This window comes from Rhipicephalus microplus, chromosome 1, assembly GCF_043290135.1.
Source record: "Rhipicephalus microplus isolate Deutch F79 chromosome 1, USDA_Rmic, whole genome shotgun sequence".
Classification (NCBI taxonomy): Eukaryota; Metazoa; Arthropoda; class Arachnida; order Ixodida; family Ixodidae; genus Rhipicephalus; species Rhipicephalus microplus.
In genome coordinates this window covers 288518445-288541141 of record NC_134700.1, presented here as the reverse complement: position 1 = coordinate 288541141, position 22697 = coordinate 288518445, and the positions used below count along the sequence as shown (strand labels likewise).

Here is a 22697-nt window from a genome sequence, read left to right as displayed (position 1 = left end):
CGGGCTCTCGGTACTTGAAGTTGTGCCAGAATAATGCTGAACCTAACCACGAAAAACTAGTTAGTAAATGGGGTGCAACTTAACTCCCACGGTGCATGGCAGTATAGTTCAACGCTTTGTCGTTGCCAGTTTCATTGTGATGACCCTGGATGTAAGCCGAGCGTCCATGCATGTATGATCAGTATATACACAAAATAGATTGTTACGTCATAAATAAAATCATTTATGGTGGCAGTCTTTCAACAAGATGTCGCGCTCAGAATAACACTAAGTCGCATAGATATTACGGATAGATGCTTATGAATCAAAAGTTTGTGGAATCAAGAAATGTGATCGGAAGAGTGGCCTTGCCAACAACCTCGCGCTTGTTGTCTCCCAGAAGTATTTTGCGTCTGGCTCACTTTCATTTATATTCTAACCAGCTCATACGTATGCAGGTTTGACGCATACTCGTGTACTTTCGATTTCATTTTATGCAACAGAATCGAAAGTTAGGCTAGTTGGATATGCATGGTATAACTGTCAGTCTCCTTTTCTGTTTATTCGTGCGCTTGAACTGACAGTTATACCATTCATTTTATGGTTAGCCTCCAACCTCGGTACTCCTCTCTTTTGTCACTATGCGTGAATCGGTATAGCGCTAACTTTTCATTTCCTCGATTCACCAAGCCCGCCGGACACACTATGGTAAAAGTGTGGCTTGCTCGTGATAAGAGGAGCAAGCAGCGTTATAAGCGATTGTGTGAAAGATGATTCTACACGCGATGTTTGCGCTGGACTCATTATGCTCGACGCCTTTTCATAATGAGCCAGTGTCATTATTTGCTGGCTGTTCCTGACCAGCTTGTGCATTGTGCAACTACACGGCAATACAGCGGTGACCATAAAAATAGGTGACACTGCTTTCCTCACCCTATCTTTGCGCCACCCCTGACATTCAAAAGCATACGTATACTATGACTGAACAAAGAAGCCGCAAGAGGCAGGCTTCTTCACTCGTGCACCCTTACCGTGGTGAAGCGTACTTTAGCATTGAATTGAAAGGAAGGGCACATTTTCCGACACTATACAAACAGGAAAAAAAATTCATTATTTTCTTTGACCAGTTTTATATGATTGGCAGTAAACGGCTATTCTCACTCTAGGCAACGGATGACTATTACAACGAAAGCTGTTATTATATCACAACAAGGCTCGCATGCACCGCAGTTGTGCGTCACCGCTGCTGCCACCGCCGGTGTCCGTAACCACTATCACGCTGAATAAGAGAAAAAAAACTTAGTAAAGAAAAAAAAACCAGACACCAACTCGGAATCCAACCCGGGTTCCCTGCATGTCACCCAATATTCTACCACAAAGCCATGTCACTGGAAATCCGTTGCGAAATGGCCTTAGGCAGGCTTGATTTCGGGAAAGGAATCGCGTAAAATATTAGTAATGGAGTGTTTTAGAACAGCAAAAGCACAATCAGGCGTCACACAATGCGAATTGCGTAACTAGTGGGCCGTCGAACGCTCCAACTCATTACAAAAGTTTCAGGCATAATTTTTCATCGTTGTTAACTACACATAAAAAATTGCACTAAATTAATTGCAAGTGTGTAGTAGGTACCACGCTTTTCCAAATAATTACGAAGGATGGCGTAGAGAATGCCTGACCTATAGCCCACAGTGCGTATGAGCCACAAGAGAATGTGAACACGAACAAGAATGCCTCCCCTGCTACACAATATTTATGATTATTTAGGGTGTGGTGGGTACCCAGCAAGTGTGCTTGTATCAGCTACCCAAAGAGTGTTAAAAAACGACTCTGAAAGGCACCTCTTCATGCTTTCACTGTGACGGTGCGGCACGTTCCACGCAGGCCTGACGTTTTTTTTTTCTTTTGCTCACCGTAATTGTGACCTTCGCCATAACTTTTTGTGCTAAACAGGTAAAAACCTCTGTTATGTCGAAATAAATTCAAACCTTTAAGGCTTTTTCTTCGTGGCCCGAAATGTGACCAGAGGTGTCAAATGCGAAGCAATTCTTTGCGTACTGCAAGCACTTTTGGGGTCTATCAGCGTCTTTAACTGCCTTTCTAGCCACCTACGTCTGGTTACTCTAGTGATCTCCTCTAAACTTGGTGTAAACCAAAGTTAGTATAGGAGGGTAGGATGGTTTGAAGAATTCGACTCACTGGTCATGACATGAATAATGTCGCAATTCCGTCACGTACGTCGTGAAACATTACCCACCAGACAGTGGCACATACCCGTGGACGGGTATGAGCTACTGGTATGCGGGTATGTGCCACAGGTTATTGACATTTTATATTTACCCCAAAACGGCGGGAACACTCAGGGGTACTTTCAACTCATGAGCGTTACGAAAAAAAAAAGCTGAAACCGGCTTCGTTGACCTATCGAATCCAAAGAAAAAATGTCAGGGTCCCAGCAGCAATTTAATCCCAGCATTGTGTGGCAACCAAATAATATTCTGTCACAGAACCGCGCCAAGTCTCGCCACTACTTTTCAAATAGACTGTAATGTTCGCGAAGCTTCGATTGGGGCTACAGCCGTCACGTCGGGCCTAGATGAACCGTCGTTCAGCGCAAAGCACTGGGGGTGATTGACAGTCTATATCAACCAAGGAACGGCGCGAATACACATGAGTAATTCTAATATGAGAGCGTCAAGAAAAATTACTGCATCTCCATGAAGAATGATGACGAATGGGCGAAGCAATCGGTCCTAAGGTACATAATGTCTACGCCGAAGTCACCCGATAGACGCACAGACGAACTGACAGGTGGACGTATGCACGGATGGATGGACGGATGGACAAATAGACGAACGCGTGGACGAATGGACAGACGTATGGAGCGGGTGATCAGGTATTGACTTATAGTTGACTACACATAAAGCCGGTTGTTTACACATATACTTCCGTTTTTTTTTGTCAAGCAGGTGTTCAGTTTTGGTTTGTGTTTTGGGGGGCGTGATGAACGTCAATTATGTCGGCCCTAACGAGCTGCGACCCTAAAGATATCATGGTCCCAGCAGGAATCGAACTCCAGCATTCTGTGTGGCAGTCAAGTATTCTACCACAGAGCCACACCAGGTCTCGGAACTACATTTCAAATAGATCCTATAGTGTTCGTCAAACGTCAATTGTGGTTGCAGTGCTGGCTATCCAATCTTCAGCAGTACATACGTACGCCTGTCATACAGCCGTCAGGTCGGGTTAACGACAATTGTAGTGAAGCGCCATCCACTGACGTTCAATTATCTAGCAGTGCCCAGTGTCGCCATCTTCGCTGGCACAGTCTTTACATATAGGCTTGAAGCGGTATGAGCCTTTGGACAGAAGATGAAGAAGCACGAGAGCCGCGGGAGGGAAGAAAAGGAGGAGGAAGTGAAGAATAAAGCAGATTAAGATGGACGCCAGTTCCATACTGAAGCTTTAATGCTGTTCCGTTATTTTAAGTAGGAACACTACATTATTTTGGCGCAGTCGACAGGATCGAAGCCATCATGTGGGTGACGTTCTTCATAGACGAGACCTCCGAGGAGATCATCTTTTCGAAGTACCAAGTTCAAGACGAAGCAGCGGTAGACCTACCTCGTGAGCTCAGCTCGGAAGAACTCGTGAACCTGGTTGTGGAAAAGGCAGCCGTAGACACTACTGAACTACGACGGAAAGGTGCTGTGAAAGTGAACTTGCGTGTGGCAACCTTCAACGACCTAGTTCTTGAACCAGTGCGTCGACAACACTCAGGACCACGATCTTCGACGGAAGAGGTGAGCCTCGTTTTAAAAGCTTTTCAGCTGCAACAGGAACAGATGGTTCAACAAAACCAAATAATGACATCTCTTATAAGCTCTCTGAATGCTGAGAGACCGACACCTAAATTCGTAGAACCTGATGCTTTCGACGGTGTGTCTTCAAATCCAGAAAGTTGGCTTGATTTCTACGAATATGCCGCTGGAAAAAACAAGTGGCTCTCTGATGAGGCTAAAATCACCAACATGCGCGTTTACTTGAGAGGTGTTGCGCGAAAGTGGTATGAAACATGCATTCTGGAAGACAGTGATGACTCTTGGAGCCAGTGGAGGAAAAAGTTTTTGACTGCATTCCGAAGCAATCCAGTAGAAAGATGGAACACGGCGCTTAATTTCAAGTCTGAGCAAAGTTGCCTTGTCGAGTACTTCTTTGAGAAACGCCGTCTTTTAAAGCTGGCGGAGCCTTTGCTTCCATCTACGGCCGTAGTTGCCTTAATAATGCATGGATTGCACACTAACGTGTTGAAGCAAGTGCAAATACTGTCACCAAAGACTCTAGATGACCTCCTCGCGTGTCTTCAGAACATACCATCAGCTTCGGAAACAAGCATAACCGCCGAGTCAAGCAGCTGTTTCAGTCGGAGTAAAGCGGACTGGTCAAGCCGCGCTCAGCGAGAACCGAGCCACCTCGCTACTCGCATAGATAACTTGCCCTGGCGTGTTCCAAGATGTCGAGTGAATAATCTCGACACTGAAGCTCAGGAGTATTCGACAGAAAAAAACTAATAAACGAGGGTGATCAGTCCCACCCGATGACTCCAAATGAGACTGTTTATTTAAGTTGCTCTAGCCTACTTCACATTCCCGTCAAAGTAGGAAACAAACATATGATGGCTCTGGTAGACAGCGGTGCTTCTGTGTCCATTATAAATGCCAAGCTGGTGGATGCAAATCGCTTGCATAGTGGAAGAATCCTACGAGTACAAGGCTATGATGGAAAAGTAACGTTGCATGATCAGTGGGCCTTTGTAAACATCGAGTTCCAGGGTCAGCAAATAGAGAGCGAAGTGTTGGTGATAGAGGGGGTAACGTACGACTTTTTGCTATCAAGACCAGATATAAAGAAACTAAAGATCAACGTGTACTGGGACGATGTGGTTCTAGTCGAAGGAGTAGCAAGGAACGAGACAAATCAGGGTAGACAAGATAATCTACGAGTTGTCAAGTGCGCGGAGGATATCGCAACGACCTACCCTGAACTTGTATGCATAGGAAGCTATCCTCAGGCGATGAAGTCCCACAAGGTTCCTTTCGAACTCGCTGATAAGACCGTCATCCGAAAAGCACCTTACAATATGTCAAGAGAGCGAAAGATGTGGCTCAAGAAAGAGTTGCAGGAGATGCTAGATGCTGATATCATACGACCTTCGGTATCACCCTTCGCTTCTCCCATAACGATCGCACCGAAAGAAGACGGAACCTTCAGATTATGCACCGACTACAGGGTTCTCAATCGTCAGACAGAACTCATACCATTTCCTATGCCGAAGATCGACACAATTATAGATGAGACCGGGGGTTGCCGACATTTTTCCCGCATCGATTTATGCAAAGGTTTCTGGCAGATCCCACTAACCGAAGAAACAAAAATGTACACCGCTTTTATCACGCCATTCGATCTCTACGAATACAACCGGCTTCCTTTCGGTTGGAAAAACTCGCCAGCGTGGTTCCAGAAGATCATGAACGAAGTCCTAAAGCCATTCCTTGGTGTTTTTTGTAATGTGTACATAGACGACATTATAGTCTTCTCCAAAACAGAGGCTGAGCATCAGGACCATCTGTCTCAGGTGTTAAATGCCTTGAGCTTGGCACATCTCAAGGTTAATTTTAAGAAGAGTGCATTCTTTCAACAAAAAGTTGTGTTTCTTGGAAGAGTCTTTGATGGGAACACCAAAAGCACAAAACAAGAGTCCGTCGAGAAGATCTCCCAGTTGAAGAAACCATATGACGTCCATTCACTGCGTGTGTTTTTGGGATTGGCAGGACATTTCCGATCTTTCATAAAGGACTTTGCTGTCAAAACTAGATGCCTCACGCGCTTAACGCAGAAAGAAGTTCCCTTTGAATGGAGTGACGAATGTGAGAGAGTCTACCGTGACTTGGTGCACAGAATTTCTTCTGACCCAGTTCTGCGTATACCAGACTTCACTTTACCCTTTGAATTGAACACTGACGCCTCACATTATGGGACTGGTGCAGTGTTGTATCAAAAATGTATTGAAGCATCTGGCCGAGAAAAGCGACACGTAGTAGGTTACTACAGTTACACTTTCAAGCCGTCTGAAACAAACTACACTACTACAGAAAAGGAAGCACTGGCGGTTCTGAAGGCCGTTGACTACTTCCGCACGTACCTGGAAGGTACGAAGTTCACTTTGTTCACCGATCACCAGGCACTCACTCATCTCTTGAATATGACCCAAACTAAAGGGCGTATCGCCAGATGGGTGAATTACTTGCAGCAATTTGACTTCACCATCTCGCACCGACCAGGACCGCTTTTAACCGATGCAGATGCTCTATCAAGATTGATGGTACAAAACAACACAGAAAAATCTGAAGAAATCAATGAAGTGAAGCTGTGGGAAGGCTCAGAACAACTGGTTTTTACTGAAGGTCGGTATCAAGTCCCACCAACTCTTGTTTCCAAAGTGCTTTACTTGTACCACGATAGCCCAGAATCTGGAGGACACGACGGCTTTTGGCGTACCTACAACAAGTTGGTCAAGAGGTTTACGTGGCCTCACATGAAGAAAGACGTCAGTCAGTACGTTCGTTCCTGCCATGTGTGTCAAGTACACAAAGTCAAGTATAAACAGCCTACGGACACCATGATACTACCTTGCCACTCGAACGTGCCTTTTGAAGTAGTTCACCTGGATTTCGCCGAACTTAACAAGAAACGGGAAGGAGTCAGAAAAACGCAAGCCTTTCTGCTGGCCATAGATGAATGCACCAGGATGGTCGCGGCACGAGCAGGAAAAGAAGATGCAAATAGCGTCATAACCCTTCTCGAAAGAGACATGTTTAGAACTACGCGGACAATCGTATGCGATAACGGCCCTGCGTTCAAGAGTGAAAAGCTAGTAAGATGGGCTCGAGATCACAATGTATCGATCAAGTTCTGTGCGCCATACCATCCTGCGGCGAATGGGCTTGCAGAACGTGCCATACGGGACGTGAAACAATACATCAAGATGTACGATAATTTTCCTGGGGGATGGAAATGTTCTTTAGAAGCAGCCGTAAAACATCATAACCGATCCTACACAAGTGGCTTGGGGTGCAGTCCACAGTACGCTTCTACAGGAGAGACCCCTATTCTGCAGGCAGATCGTGAGTTGGGACTCTTGGAAAACCTCAAGATTGTCGAGGAGAGGCAACAAAAATCACAGGAGGAGATATACCGAAAACGAATGAAAAAGAATTTCGACAAGAGGCATCGAGCAGACATGCCAAACATTCAAGTCACCGACCTCGTACTAGTGAGAAAAGGAATAAGAGATTCCAGTGCAAAATTTTATGGGCCTTACTCTGTGACCAAGACAGCCACCCAGAACGGAATTTTGAAGACTGTCTGGTACACTGGTGAACGTGGATCTGTTGAATGTGCTTCAATTGGGAATGTCTTCAAGTATTACCCCAGGAGGGGTAATTAAAAGAAAGCGGGAAGGGTGAAGCGGTATGAGCCTTTGGACAGAAGATGAAGAAGCACGAGAGCCGCGGGAGGGAAGAAAAGGAGGAGGAAGTGAAGAATAAAGCAGATTAAGATGGACGCCAGTTCCATACTGAAGCTTTAATGCTGTTCCGTTATTTTAAGTAGGAACACTACAAGGCTTACTGCTTCTTGTGTTGCTAATACCCATGCTTGTGTTGGAATCGTTACACCGCAGGAAACATGCGACTGATTAATAAATGTCTGTAAGTACAAGATTTGTACACATCTCTAGCGTCATTTCGTAACGTTTTGTTCAAAAAAAAATTGCAACACAGTCACCATACCTCCACATGCGCATAATATCAAATTCCAAACTACTTCGGATCTGCGGAATTTTTTTATCTCCTTTCAATTTGTTTATTGGCAATGAATTTTAACTGCGTAAGAAAAAGCTACTCTGCTACTTTCTGTACGACGTAGCTTTATTGCACGGAGATCCTCAAGGACCATGCACATAGCGATTGCGTAATTTTACAAAATATCGAACTAAGAGATTTGTAGATACGCAGGACAAGTAGAATCAATACCCTATAGAGTTGCACATAATCTGTTTCGTTGACCGAAAGCACTTGGTTGTGCAATAAAAGTCGCGCGCGGGTGGTTAGTTATCACAGAGGAAGGTTGTAACAACCGGACATCTCACGTCACCGCTGCAATGAAGCGGGTTGGCGTGAACGCGTTTTACGTGGCTTTCGAGTCCGCAATGTCCGTATTGTTAGCGACGTTAGCGACGAATTAAACGTGATAGCCCGGCCACGCATCCCGCTGTAAGGGCTGGTCCAATATTAACGCACAGTCAGTCACACAGGCAGGACCGGACCAATAGGAACGCACACATAGTCACGCAGGCGCGCACATACACACAAGGTTAAGCCTTGTTTGACCTTAACAGAAAAAAAAATTGTCGGCTCATCTAGGTTCTGCACAGCACGTATCCAAGGTCGCGCTCGATCACTCCAATGTGTTTCGTTCGTTACCGACTACTACACTGGACACAGATGGAACGGAAACCACTGGGCGGAAAGGAACAAGTGAAAACACAGAAAGAACTCGAAACCCGTTGGTGCAATCTTTCAATGTCTCCCCCATTGCCGCGATGAACACCACAGCTTGCTGTCTAGATTCTCAGCTTTTGAGTGATCTGCGGCAGCGCGCGCTTTAGCTGTAATAGCCGCGATTGCTTCCCAGCGATACAGTATACGCCCGGCGTGAGTTAGATGCATCGTGGCCCTTAACTCGAATAGTGTCGCAAACGTGCCTCGGTAACACGTACGGTTGGCGAGCGACGCAAGGTTGCATTACGTTAAACCAGACGCCGCTCAATCTACGGCTAGAGTGATGCTTTGTGTATCATACATTTCTTTTTACAGCGAAAGGGCTTATGAGATCACAACAAGAGTCACGTGTGCCGTAGTTGTGCGCTTTCACCGCTGCCGGTGTCCGTACCCACTGTTTAGTAGAAAAAAAAATGGCATATTCACGCACAGTGGGAATCGATAATATGCGAAACACGAATGAGAAATTTTTATACGTCACTTTAACATCAGCACAACGTTACAAAGTGGAGGTAAATGATGCCGTGCATGACTTCCGTGTCATGATTATCATGTTTGGATGTCTCGTTTACCTTCGTGATTTATTCACGTCGCGTGATACCAAAATTAGTATATGTGGAGCTAGCCAAACAGCCGCGAGCCCGCAATGAGTGTGGTATGTCGTCATGTCCTTACATGAGACGCGTGTCAGCATTATCATGTTTGCACGAGTCACATATTTCGTCTTCTGTGTTGACGTCACGTAACGCCAAATTTCGTATATGCGAAGCTAGCGAAACGGCCGCGAGCGCATCATGAAGTGACCAATATACTCCAATGTAGCAATGACGCGCGTGCAGGCTGGGCACAGCGACGCTACGTTAGCAAAACGCGAGCACTCTATAGTTTGACGCCAGGCGCGACCAGCGTCCGTCGGCGTGATCAGACGGCAACGGCGCGAAGTGCGACGTGCTGCATTTCGCGCCGATGCGTTACACAGATGACACTGCGTCTCCCTCTTTTCGTGACGGAGTGACACTGGACGCGCTGAAACGCGCATGCGTCAAAGCAACGCAGCGCGGCCCGCGCCTGCGAGTTTATGGCAGGACTGGCGCCTGGCGTGGCAAAGCCGGCGTGATGCGAGGAAATGAATGCCGGTGAGCACGCGCATCGCGTCACGTTGAAATGTATTGGCGCCTTGACTGTGGCCTGTGGTCATGTTCTCACATGACACGCATCTCATGATTATCATGTTTGCACCAGTCACATACCTTCGTCATCCATTGACGTCAAGTAATACCAAATTTGGCATATGTGAAGCTAGCAAAACAGCCGCGAGCGCATCATCAGTGGGGCTGGAGGCGGAAATGTTGTAGGCCCGTGTGCTCAGATTTGGGTGCACGTTAAAGAACCCCAGGTGGTCGAAATTTCCGGAGCCCTCCACTACGGCGTCTCTCATAATCATATGGTGGTTTTGGGACGTTAAACCCCACATATCAACCAATCATCAGTGGGGCGTGTAGTCATGTTGTTACATCGCACGCATGTCGTGATTATCATGTTTGAATGTGTCATTTACCTATGTCGTCTGTTCGCGTCGCGTAATGTCGATTTCGGTACATGTAAACCTAGCGAAACGGCCACGAGCGCATCATGAGCGTAGCATGAAGTCATGTTGTCACATGACACGCATCTCATGTTTATCATGTTTGCACTAGTATCACACTTTAATCATCCTTTCATGTCCCGTATTACGAAATTTGGTTTAAAGGAAGCTACCGGAATGGCCGCCAACGCATCATGAGCGTGGCATGTAGCCATGTTGTTACATGACACGCATATGATGAATATTATGTTTGCACCAGTCACAAACCTTCGGCATCCATTCACGTATTATGATACCAAATTTTGGTATATGTGACTCTAGCAAAACGGCCGTGAGCGCATCATGAGTGTGGCATGTAGTCATGTACATCACACGAATGTCATGATTTTCATGTTAGGGTCTGTCGCTTGTGTTCGCCAATCAATCATGCCATACCATACCACTTTTGCAACATGCCATGTAAACGAAACCAAAGCAAAAGCTGCAGGACCATGAAACGTAAATCATGACATCAAATATGTTCTTCATGCAGTCATGTTATTCCAAACCAAGTTTGGTATCGATACCATTATGGAAATGGCCTGAAGAGCTAAAAGTCGTAGATGGCTAGATAGATAGATAGATAGATAGATAGATAGATAGATAGATAGATAGATAGATAGATAGATAGATAGATAGATAGATAGATAGATAGATAGATAGATAGATAGATAGATAGATAGATAGATAGATAGATAGATAGATAGATAGATAGATAGATAGATAGATAGATATGCTGAAAGTCGCCGAAGTTCGCTAAGGAATGCTTCGCATTTAAAAAAGCAAAGGACACAATGTGAGTCGAACCCAGCTCTCACGCATGTCAGATAAGTATTTTACCACAGAGCCATGCCACTGCGTGGAGCACGATTTCAAACTAGTCTTAGGCAGGCTTGATAGAAAAGAATGGCGTTACTAAGAGTAATAAGGTGTTTCAAAACAGCGAAGGGACAACCAGGCATCACACAATGCGAATTGCGTAATACGTGGGTCGTCAAATGCCCAAACCCATTACAAAGACTTCTGGCATAATTCTTCATTGTCGTAAATTACAGCGTAAAAAATGGCACCAAATTATTGGCAAGTGCTATGGTGGGTACCAGGCTTGTCCGTAGAATGACGAAGGATGGCATAGCAAATTCCTGGCCATTCCCGCACAATGGGTACGAGCCAGAAGAGAAGGTGAACAAGAATAAGAGTTCCTGCCTATACGCAAAAGTTATGATGAAAGTTATGACGTAGTGGGTACTCAGCAAGTGGGCTTGCAGCAGCTACCCCAACAGTGTTAAAAAAAATTTCGCAGATATCATATACCTTGGGTATTGACATTATGTGAAGCATGCGGAGAGAAGGTGACCGTGTTGCGATGACCCCGCCGCGGTGGTTTAGTGGCTAAGGTACTTGGCTGCTGATCCGCAGGTCGTGTGATCGAATCCCAGCTGCGGCGGTTGCATTTCTGATGGAGGCGGAAGTGTTGTATCCCGTGTGCTCAGATTTGGGTGCACGTTAAAGAACCCCAGGTGGTCGAAATTTCCGGAGCCCTCCACGACGGCGTCTCTCATAATCATATGGTGGTTTTGGGACGTTAAGCCCCACATATGAATCAATCAACCGTGTTGCGATCTTTTTATTGAGCAACACGTTATCAAATTACACTAAATACGTGTACAAATGTTGCGCGCACAAACATATGTTAAACAGTTGCAGACCTGCAGATTGAGCAGTTGCAGATCAATGGTGTCAATAAGGACATGAGTAATAGGAACAACAGAAGCGATAAGCTGGTATGAAGCCCCTTGCTTGCTAGGATGGTAGTCCTAGACACTACTACATCAAGCAACTACAGCTCATGGCCCCTAACCTCAAGTGGCGTTAACACGACATAACGGCTGTAGCATAGGAGCTATATATAACGTGTAAAAAGTTGGATATCCAGCACTTCAACCACAATTGACATTCTGCGAAAATTACGGTCTCTTTGAAAAATAGTTTCGAAACCTGGCGTGCGTCTGTGGCAGAATGCTTGATTGCCACGCAGAATGCTGCGACTTGATTCCTTCTAAGACCTTGACATTTTTTGTGTGCATTCGTCGGGTAAACGCTGCCATGTCAAGTTTTTCTTAACATGTGCATTAAAAGTGCACATGTGTGTTCTCGGAGTTTCTGTGTAGATACTAAGTGTCTATCACCTGTGTCGCATACCAGTAACACATGCCCGCCGCTTCTATGTGCGGCTGTCTGGCGCTAAGTGTTTGACGACGCAGGCATTCATATCTTGGACCAATGGGTGGTCACATTCGCCAGACCATCTTACCTTTCTTTATAAATATTCATTCGTGCCAAGTTAAGGGGGTGATCACGAGAATGTCCAGATGTGATAGATAGATAGATAGATAGATAGATAGATAGATAGATAGATAGATAGATAGATAGATAGATAGATAGATAGATAGATAGATAGATAAATAGATAGACACAGACATACAGATAGATAGATAGATATATATATAGATAGATAGATAGATAGATAGATAGATAGATAGATAGATAGATAGATAGATAGATAGATAGATAGATAGATAGATAGATAGATAGATAGATAGATACGCTCAAAGTCACCGAAGCTCGCTAAGAAATGCTTCGCATTTAAAGATTTGGGGCAAAGGAAGAGGACGGCCTAGATTGCCATTCCCTATAGCTACGCCATTAACGCGACTTGGTGGAAACTCGTAAACGTACACTTGGACACCTTTTAACACGGATTCGGGTACTTTCTGCTTACTTTGTTTCATGTGCTTGCAGTTTATATGAAAACCATCAAGCATTCATACTAAACGAATGCATATTCGTAAAAATGGTAAATTAATGTTTAGAGAAGTTGGTTACAGTGACTTATTTGCACCTCTTTCATAGCGCCGCACTCTTATGACGCATACATACAAGAAAGGCAACGATGTTTGCAGTTTCTAAAAAAAGAGATAATACATTGTGGTCGAACGCCGTACAACTCAGTGAAAACGCCGGAAGAGTTTTTGACAGGCTTTGTCAGAGTTTGTCACGATGTCGGAAATACGACAGGAATGAAGTAACGCACAAGGAAGCAGATGCAGTTAGGAGGTGGCAGGAAAGTAAGCGAAGTAAAAATATCTGAATTGAATTGAGTTTTGATTGTAGAGCAACAATGCCTTTTGTTTTAGCCGAAAATGGGCGTGGGGAAAGGGAACACGGGGAACGCCGGAAGAGCCCGTCAATAACTTCATTTCGCAAGCTGTCACAGGGAATCGATTTTGTCCCGTATACTTCTCGGTGGGCTGCAATACGTGTTTTCTTTTGTTCCGGTTTAATATACGTTGCGTTATTGAAGGTACGAAGGTAGTGATGTCAAAATCGAAAGAAGCTTATGCTTACGCGAGAGACATCACGCTGAAGTTTCAGCGAATTTCTGTAACAGTGAATAGCTTCTGGGTTTTTCGCTAAATGTGTCACTAGTATGCACATTTTATATGTAGTACATAAGACGAACTATCACAAACTCAGAACTCGGAAAGCAACATTCACGCTTGGACACCTGAGTTTTATGCGCATAATTGCATGCCCAGTGGTGATGTTAGGGTAACCATAAAATTACATTCAGCCTTTTTAGCACGAAATACTAATGTGAAACATAAAGCACACCTTGTCAAGAAGTTTACAATGACATATGGTATGGAGGTGGGCCAGAGTAGCGTCAATGACACACACACACACACACACACACACACACACACACACACACACACGCGCGCGCACACACACACACGCACACACGCACACGCACACGCACACATGCACACATGCACACATGCACACACGCACACACGCACACGCACGCACGCACACGCACGCACACACACGCACACACACGCACACACACACACACACACACACACACACACACACACACACACACACACACACAAGCGCAAGCAATCAAAAATAATTTTGCACGACTAAAGTTAGGGGTGAGTTCGTTCGGATTCATACTTGAAGAAGCTTGGAAAGACAGTCACCGAGCAAGGTGGTGAAGTACATAAAAAGCGAAGTGTGCGTTTTGAATGAAAAAAAAAAAACTTCAGTTTGTGCTAGTGCGTCGTCTTGTGTCTTTTTTTTGGCCTTTCTTGTGGTTGTCGTTCCGTGCATTTTCAAGTAAGAACACTAACTACAGAGGGGAATGATGATCAATCTCAATTAGCACGAAACTCCGTCAAGCGACACGTCTTTCTGAATGCCAAGCGAAACAGCCCATCTCATTGCGACATTACTGTCATTTCATTTCTTATCATTGTTTTATTTGCTTTGCATGGGCTTCAGGTAGGGTGGGTAATTGAATTGAATTTAATTGAAGTTTATTTGTTCTTAAGTTCTTACAGAATCGGGAGCAGAGGCTAAAGGCTATATATATAGCCTGACATGGGGCCTCTGCTCCTAAATACAGTTTGGCACGCAGGACGCTCAATCTATCGCATATGTTTTCAGAAATAAATATATAACACAACAAGTAACACACAGAAATAAATAAATAACACAAAAAATAAACCATAACACAACAAAGTTTAGCATGGTCTTGTTACACAATTTCAGGGAAAACATTAGAAAATCACTTCATCACAAAAGGGTCATCTGAAAAGAAACTTCATCAATACAGAATGTAAAATAAAGCAAAAGAAAAAAAACTACAACACATAACTCAAATTGATTGATAGGATGTAACAAATCAAGTACAGAAACTTTAATAAGCATACCCAATGTCATGGTTCATTAGGATGAACTTGATAATGGTGTTCGAAGGTACGGAATTGAAATCTATGAGACCGTGTAAACGATTTAACATTGTGGCTATTTGATACTGAACGTGTTGCTTGCCATGACTTGTCCTTATTGCTGGGATTTTCCGGCGTTGCTGACGCATGGTATAATGAGTGTTGTCAGGTGGGTTCTGAAGACACTGTGGCTTGTTTTGTTTATTCTACTGCAGAAGTTTGAAATGATACAGTTTTGTTACCGTTAGTAATGCATATTTTTCAAAGAGTGGTTTGGTTTTCAAGTCCCTGATAATATCATGGTATTGCTCTAATGCTCGAGAAACTCTTTTTTGAAGAACTAGTAATTTTTGATAGTTTGTTTGTGTAGTAGTACCCCATACTAAAATACCGTATGTCATTTTAAAGTAGAAAAGGGCATATTATAATTCTATTTGTAACCATTTTGGTAAACCTGGGCTGAGCGTATAAAAATATCCAACGGTTTTACTGAGTTCTACCGTTAGTTTTTCTATATGTGTGTTCCATGTCAAGCCTTCAAAAAACCATACACCTAGGATCTCCTGGCTGGTGACTTGCTCCATCTCTTTGCCCTCAAATAAAACAGTTGAACTATAGTTACGTGAATCATTAGGTGGGGCAAACACAATGTATTTCGTTTAACTGACATTTAGTTGCAGTTTATTCAAACTAAGATACGCGGACAACTTTCGTAGGTAGTTATTAACCTGGTGTTCTAGCTCTAGAATGGATGTGCCGCTAAAGATTATGTTAGTGTCATCTGCATAAATTATTAACTTGGGAGAACATGGGATATCACACAGCTCGTTTATATAAATTATGAACAATAGAGGACGAAGAATTGACCCTTGTGGTACTCCTGTTGTTATGTTTAAGTAAGTGAATGCACTTTTGTTTATGCAAACTTATTGATGGCGATTTGTTAGATAGTCTTTCATTAACTCAAGAACCACATCACGTACACCACACCTGCTAAGTTTAGCCGTTAGTACTTCATGACATACCGAATCAAACGCCTTTCTAAAGTCTATGAACAAACCTAGTGAGTATACAGTCTATGTTCGATTTTTGTGATCAGTTCATGTTTAATATTAAGCAAAGCTGCTACACAAGATTTATTTTTTTTTTGAAAACCATGCTGAGCCTCGCTGATCACATTATACTTGTCAAAAAATTTGTTATACTTGACAAAAAAGGCGAGTTATAACGTTTGCGGCGTTTTCCACTATGGAAGATTTATTATAGAATTCGACATTTTTCATTAGTTTGTTAATAAACACCTGCATGCATTACTTTGTCGTGCTATAACATGTTATGAAAGTAAACATGTCAGCTAGACAATGGAAGAGTTCGGGGAAAAAAAGCTCGGTATATGCCAAGCATTGCTTGATTAGTAACCTTAACATTGACCCTAAAAGTTGAACTATATTGCTATGTGAACATCTTCAAAGGAAGTGTACATTACTATGTTAGTTTGGTCACTTGTTTTATTTTGCTTTGTTTTTGCCTCAATTGTCAACTTATCTTTGGGGTAAGCGCTTTTTTTTTTCGCTGCAGAACTTGTAGAAAAGGCGTAACTATGATGATATAAACCTGAACCTCTCCTCAGTGAGCCAAACAAAACAGAACTTAACAGAAATTCAATTTCATTTAGGCACTTGGCAAGGGCACACAAGACAAGAAGCTGTTGACACAGCCTGAGAATTCAGCCCAGCCATAATCCGCCAGAAGCGAAAATACTAAATTCGGGTTCAGCACATATATACAAATCGTTACACAAATCGATAGGCGCTTAGAAGAAAGTGCGTTCAAGTAGTGCCCTTTTAAAAACAGGTATACCTATAGCAGTCTATCAATGTACGCGAAATATCTAAAAATAAGTCATGTTACAAAATTGTACATTTAATGAATACGGTTTTCGCAGGAATACAATTTTCACAGGTGCATTTAATGAAGTACGGTTTTGACAGGTCCGATTCGCATAGCCCATACGTATGTAGCTTTTGGTGTGTTTTTACACCATTATTGCGCTGAAAAACTGCAGCTCAGTTAGTAGGCGTAAGAGACAGAGAGAGTAAGTTCAGAGTAAGTGCTCGCTATAATTGCCCTGTAACGCCATATCTTATTCGGAGCAGCTAGCTTGGCTTTGTCGCTTCATGAAGGATCTATAAAAAGCATAAGAAAGTCTACTACGATGCAGAAACTTTCCTTTAGATTAATTTTATTGGTCACAATATTTATGGACTCAAGTATGGCGATGAGCAGTCCATACTGACGTATACACTTCTCTGAGCGTACGCTTCCGTAACATGTCTCTGACTGATTTTGGTTTTTGCATGAAGCGGCCTGCTACCTGGTAAAAAGTGCTTCGAAGGACCTCAAAAAGCAGTTTTTTTTTCGTTCATTAGTATTTTCTTCGTTCGCATTTGTCCTCATGTTAAATAGATGCATGTCCAATGTTACACCTTCAGTATGCATTAATAAAATGTCAAAAGAGAAAACAGATGAAGATGAGAGCACCAGTTTCTTCGTCCCCAGTTTTTCATCAATAACTAACTCAAGCCACCACTAATATGATCATTAAGCCGATCTACATAAACGGCAAGGAAGTACTTGACGCACAGGCAACTTATTTCATTTAAAGATTGCACATTTCTTCATGTCTTGCTGTTTCCATTTTCACCTCCTAAAAACAGTGACGCGGAGATTAAGAAAGAAAGCGGTAAAGAGTGAAAGGTCTCTTACCATTTTTGGTCGTCCGGAATGACGTCATAAGCGGCAGCAGCCAATCGGGGCCCTACCAGATGCCACACTCTCCTCCTGAATCGGGAAGTGAGCTGTATGCAACGGCAGAACGAATAAACCAACAACAAAGAGCGCCTCGTTCAGCACCCATTGGCGTATTTTTTAAACTTATACTAAACTTCCGAAAGCCCTGCAAAATAGTGTCATTTTATTCAAATCACGACCACAAACCAACACTTTTACGTAGTACACGCCACTTCCTGCGCTGTTTCCAAGTGACGATAAGAAAGAAGAGCAAGGTAATCATGTCGTGGGACGCGTGGGTGGCATTTTGTCATCACAGACCTGAATTACTTTACTATTATTTTTTATTTTGTATTCGTTGTCGGTACACATGCATGTTTATGGCACCGGGTGGGTCCCAAGCAAAGCGAGCACATGCAAGTGTCATTTTCTCATCAAAAGAAGCTTCCGCAGTTGAGATCAAGACATAATATAAAGTAAAGAGTTACTGTCCGGGCAGAGCCACTAATTAAATTGTCATCTGGACTTGATTAAAATCCAGTTTTCCACACACTGAACTCGTCGACAAGGAGCAGCTCACAAGAAGAACATATATATATATATATATATATATATATATATATATATATATATATATATATATATATATATATATATATATATATATATGCAATATAGCACCGTGCCATATAACAATTGTTTTCTTCGTTTAAATATGATTTCTTTGTTGTGTGTCTTTTCTACATTCAGACTTTTATACCTATACCAAAATCCAACGTTTAATGATTGATTAATATATGGGGTTCAGCGTCCTAAAACCACCATATGAGCATGAGAGACGCCGTAGTGGAGGACTCCAGAAATTTTGAACACCTGGGGTTTTTTAACGTGCACCCAAATCTGAGCACAAGGGCCTACAACATTTCCGCCTCCATTGGAAATGCAGCCGCCGCAGCCGGGATTCGATCGCACGACCTGCGGGTCAGGACCCGAGTATCTTAGCCACTAGACCACCGCGGCGGGGCTGCAACGTTTAATGATCAGCTTGACTGAAGAAGAGTTATGTTAGTGACGTAATGTGTCAATCTTTTCTTCAGTTATGCAAAAATTCTTCCTGACGTGGGCTGCAGTGTTTGAAAAAAAGGCGAAAAAGATAATAAAATTAAGACAATGGAAACTACCTGATGACAACGAGATTAAGACAACGAAAACTACATGAGTGAATTGCACAAAATTCGGATATTCATTTATTTAAATATTTATTTTTACCACATTACGGCTGTCTTTTTGCCGAATGTTAAATGGTGGAAAAAATGCGGACAGATGTGTAGTTACACTGGTCCTTAATTGTCTCAAAACCGTGATCCAAATTGATACGGGAACAAAATATTGTGTGGGTATACAGATGGACGGGAGGACGGAAAAATCTCTATTGAAAAAGCGCCTGCAAAGTTGGCGGCCCGGGCTGAGGCCACACGGACGTTATGAGTGGAGAGGCACAGCCTTTCCACCAAGTCCGGGTCTGTTGGGTTGCCCACAGTTGGTAGTGCAGGCTTGAGCAAGTCAGTGCACTCAGCCATCGCTCCTCGAAAAGGTCCGCTCCTATATTGTCCTCTTGGTATATTGCCGTGACCTGTGTGCATATAGAGTGCCCAAGCAGAAGTTCCAGATTAATTTCAAAGTCGGCAGCAAACATATCCAGTGGCACAAATATGAAACCTACGTTGAGTAAAAACACTTATGCACGTGATGTCTGGATGAATTGGATATCACGATGGTGATTTGTAGGGTAAAAAAAATTGCCCGCAGCTTCCCTCGCGGGAACACTGAGGAGGATGCGGAGCATATAATTGGTTAACGGGGTGTTAAAGTGCGACTTACTTGGGTCGATGGCTAAATTGGTTAACGTGGTTGTGAAATGGGGTGTTAAATTGCGACTTACTTGGGTCGATGGCTAAATTGGTTAATGTGGTTGTAGGAGGGGGTGTTAAATGAGTGAACACGTACACACGTATGCGAAAGGGCGGCGCTGGTCGAAGGGACGTCGATCATTGTGTTTGTGGATTCGTTGGAATTCATTTCACCGCGACCTTGGACGTCGACGCGCCGTACAAACCAACCGACGAGCGGCAACTGAGCGAGCGAGCGCCGACCTTGAGTATATATACAGCGCGACGGCGCATGCACTGTCAGCTGTCGAATGTTTGAGAAGGGGGAGAAGCGCAACGGCGCATGCGCGCGCGTCAGCTGCCGATGTTTTCGAAGCGCGACGGCGCATGCACGCGCGTCAGCTGCCGATGTTCTCGAAGCGTGACGGCGCATGTGCGCTACATTATACAGCTAGCGAATGTTGGTGAAGAGGAGAAGCGCACGCGGTGTGTAGAGGAGGAGGGGTGCAGAGATGGTGGAGGAGTGAAGCGCGCGCGGTGTGTAGAGGAGGAAGGGATGCACAGATGGTGGAAGAAGGAGGAGGAAGCTTGCGGACGGCGCCGCACTACAAGCCTCGAGTATTAGATGCTCCACATCTAAAATTAACGCAGCTTGCACCAAGTCACGCTAGGCATGGTTCATAGAGGAGCTGGTGGACATCTAAAGCTGGTCCTGGCTTGGCTAGGCTTTTACACTTTCATCTCTGTCTTCTTTCCACTCCTTGCTATACAATTCTATTTATGGCTAGACGTGCTGTCTCTTTTGGGGGGCGAAGCTCCCTATGAAGTAGGTCATGCGTCCGCGATGTATGTAGTAGTATGTAGCCACCTCCACGGCTGCACTACAGGAGTGGCACGCGCGCACTCTTTTGAAGGAAACCTGCTCACGTTAATCATAAATAAAAATATAGTTGTTTCTGATGAAATAACTTACAGGGACAAGTATTGTGATGGAATATTCAATGATTTTTTTTTCAATTTGACGCCTATATACTTAAAAAAAGCTAGTATAAGAAGGACGCACTTTGAGCACTATCTGACTAGAAAGGGTGGCCACGTTAGACTCGCTGGGCATAACCTCCTTGGTTTTAGGAAGGGGATGGCATTACGCTCTCCCATAGTAGAGGACTATGCACTCTAAATCCTTAAACATTTTTTCTAAATACACAGCGAGGGTTGGGCCGCAAAGCCATGAATATAGTGAACTGTTATATAGCATGAACTAGAGGTGGTGAAAGATGGAAGTATACTCGAAGCGCAGGCCGTAAGAAAGTGCGCGAGTGCCACCTCTCGTTTAGTCTTTGTTATGTCCGCTGGATGGCAGTACTTCTATCATCATCGTCATCATCATCATCATCATCATCATCCTGATTACGTCCACTGCAGGACAAAGGCCTCTCCCATGTTCCGCCAATCAACTCGGTCCTGTGCATGCTGCTGCCAATTTATATCCGCAAACTTCTTAATCTCATCTGCCCAACTTACCTTCTGTCTCCCCATAACCTGCTTGCCTTCTCTAGGAATCCATTTAATTACCCTTAATGACCAGTGGTTATCCTGTCTACGTGCTACATTCCCGGCCCATGTTCATTTCCTCTTCTTGATTTCAACTTGATTTCAAGTAACCCCGGCTTGTTCCCTAATCCACTCAGATCTCTTCTTGTCTCTTGAGGTTACACCTACCATTTTCCTTTCCATTGCTCGCTCCGTCGTCCTGAATTTAAGCTGAACCTTCTTTGTAAGTCTCCAGGTTTCCTGGAAAAAATCTACAAGGGATCAACTGCTACCATAGTGCTTCGTAAAGAAAGCAACAGAATACCAATCAAGAAGGGTGTAAGGCAGGGGGTTACAGTCTCCCCAATGCTATTTACCGCGTGCCTACAGGAGGTTTTCAGAGGCCTAGAATGGGAACAGTTAGGGATAAGAGTTAATCGAGAGTACCTCAGTAACCTGCACTTCGCCGATAACAATGCATTGCTGCGTAACTCAGGGGACGAATTGCAACTCATGATTACGCAGTTAGACAAGGAGAGCAGAAAAGTAGGTCTTAATATTATTCTGCACTAAACGAAAGTAATGTATAACAACCTCGGAAGAGAACAGCGCTTTGATATAGGTAATAGTGCACTTGGAGTTGTAAAAGAGTATGTCTACTTAGGACAGGTAATATCCGCGGAGCCAAACCACGATACTGAAGTAACTAGAAGATTAAGAATGGGGTGGAGCACATTTGACAAGCACTCTCAAATCATGACGGGCAGATTACCACTATCCCTCAAAAGGAAGGTTTATAACAGCTGCATCTTACTGGTACTTAGCTACGGAGCAGAAACCTGGTACTTCTATATGCTGAATATATGATGAAAAGATGCTAGACGGCGGTACATGGAGTGTTCACTAGATGGACGGACAGATTAATGGACGTGCAGACAGACAGATGCATGGACAGATGAATAGACGAACGCAGGGACGGACGCATGGGTAGACGCACAGACGAACGGACGCGCGCATGGATGCACGGACGGACGGACAGACGGACGTAAGCAAGAACGAACGGATGCTTCGCCCCACTCGTCATCATGCACTCCGTGAATATGCTGTGATTTTTGTTTACTGTGAAAGCTGTTATGAGATGACTTTTTTATGTCACGCGCAGTTGCATGTTGTCCGCAGCCACCAACGGCGCCGCCAGTGTCCATTACCAAATTATGCGAAATTAGAAAATAAAACCTTGCACCAATGACACAGTGGGGCTTGAACCAGGGTCCGCTGGTTGCCAGCCCTGCATTATACCACTGAGCTACACCGGTGCTTTGTCTTTTTTCACCGGTGCTTGTGACTTATTGTCAAACTTGCCTTAGGCAGGCTTGATGTCGGGAAACCAATCGCGTTAGTATGACCTATAAAGCTTTTTTTTAAAACCGCAAAAGAACAATCAGTCGTCGCACAATGCGAT

At 43.9% G+C, this 22697-nt stretch overlaps 1 protein-coding gene across 1 annotated transcript in view; it reads left to right on the top strand.

The window, feature by feature from the left end:
• The window catches only part of LOC119165547 (lachesin-like), a 125576-nt gene that overhangs the window by 3054 nt on the left and 99825 nt on the right, over positions 1-22697 (top strand). The gene's annotated exons all lie outside the window — the stretch shown is intronic.